Here is a 1,636-nt window from a genome sequence, read left to right as displayed (position 1 = left end):
GGTGGTGGGAGCCGGAGGAGGGGTGGCAGGGGCCGGAGGGGCCGGAGGGGGCGTGGCCGGGGCCTGTGGCGCCTGAGGAGGCGTGGTGGGTGCCGGAGGAGCGCTGGGAGCTGGAGGAGGGTTGCCGGCCGGGGGCGCGGTGGGAGCTGGGGGCGGGTTGCCGGCCGGAGGCGCGTTGGGAGCAGGAGGCGGGTTGCCGGCAGGCGGCGCGTTGGGAGTTGGCGGCGGCTGCACCGGTGGCTGCTGCGCGGCGCAGGAGACGATGAGGACCGCGAGGACCAGCGGGAGGAGCGCCATTTTTGATCTGGTGCCTCTTGATCGGCGCTCTGGAGCAGTGGGAGGAAGCGAGAGCGGAGGAGTGATGCTTATATAGCGTGGTCAGCGAGGGTGGATCTCAGCGAGTGATCGCAGCGAGCTAGCTAACCTCCAGCTCACTGGCCGCACAGCCCACCGATCACGGTGGCATGGCGGAGTAGGCCAGGGGATGTATCTACTTCGTAGTTCGTACACGAGTGGATGGGTCGATCGCTACAAATGTTGTAGAGTGCAACTTCATAGGCAAAAATGCATGGCGGTTTTTTCCTTCCCCTCTCGCAAGGTGAGAGCATCAACCGCCCGGCCCCCCAAACCGGCCTCAAACGCCCGGGCGTCGGTCACAAAATTTTGATCTAGATGAATGTCTTAAACGGTCTCAAACGTTCGGGCTGACCGACATCCCTCATATGCAGTCTAAATATAAGCCGGATATGGAGCGTTCGGGCACGTCTGTTACGTCGGACCTGACAGCCTGACCCCACCGCAAATTACACCAAATCCAACCCAGAACTGCAGGATCCATTTGCTCTCTCCTCCCTTATTCCTCCTCCGTGTCGTTCGTCTCGCAGCTCCGCCACTGCGCGCGCTCCGCAGCCGTTCTTAGCTCTGTGCCGCTAGCTCCGACAGAGCAGTCCTCTCTTCGTACTCGCCGTATGGGACATCGTCGCCGGTCCGGATGCCAGCACGGTAGGTCCAACAACTCTTTAGCTCCGCCTTGCGCTTGAAGTGTTTCACACATTATCTGACCAGAATTTTTGTGTGATTTTATTAGGAAAAACGATGGATTTCGATGCTTCGTTGGACGAGAAGTATGGACCCACGGAGCTTGATCAAATGATTCAAGATGAGTTCTTCGGTTCCTCGGATTTGGACCAAGAAGTGGACATGATCATGTTCATGAGAATGCAAGAGGAAATGGACCGGCAAGTGGAGCATATTCTCAACTTTAAGGGCTCAATCACAGGGAGAAGAGTGATCAATCAGGATAGGTTGTCTGAAGCTCGGCTATTGCAAAGGCCAAGGGGACTACTTTGCTCCGACGCCTACTTTCTGAGACGATCCATGGTTTCGTCGTAATTTTTGGATGCGGAAACCATTGTTTTGCGCATTGTGGAGGCACACGATGACTGCTTCAAGTTCACAAAGGATTGTTGCGGTCACATCTTTTTCTCTGCCAAGCAGAAGTGCACGGCTACTCTGAGGATGCTTGCACTTGGTACTGCTGCAGATGCCGCCGGTGAGATGGCTAGGATGGGGGCGAGCACATGCCTGAAGACTACTGTCAAGATTGCCCGCGCCGTCTTGGAGGTGTTTGGACCTG

The 1,636-nt window shown here is 57.2% G+C and overlaps 1 pseudogene; it reads right to left on the bottom strand.

Moving 5' to 3' along the window:
• The window catches only part of LOC119315913, a 1,963-nt pseudogene extending 986 nt beyond the window's left edge, over nucleotides 1–977 (bottom strand).
• Between the last annotated feature and the right edge of the window lie 659 nt (nucleotides 978–1,636).

This window comes from Triticum dicoccoides, chromosome 6A (genome assembly GCF_002162155.2).
Source record: "Triticum dicoccoides isolate Atlit2015 ecotype Zavitan chromosome 6A, WEW_v2.0, whole genome shotgun sequence".
Classification (NCBI taxonomy): Eukaryota; Viridiplantae; Streptophyta; class Magnoliopsida; order Poales; family Poaceae; genus Triticum; species Triticum dicoccoides.
This window is presented reverse-complemented; position numbering and strand designations above follow the sequence as displayed.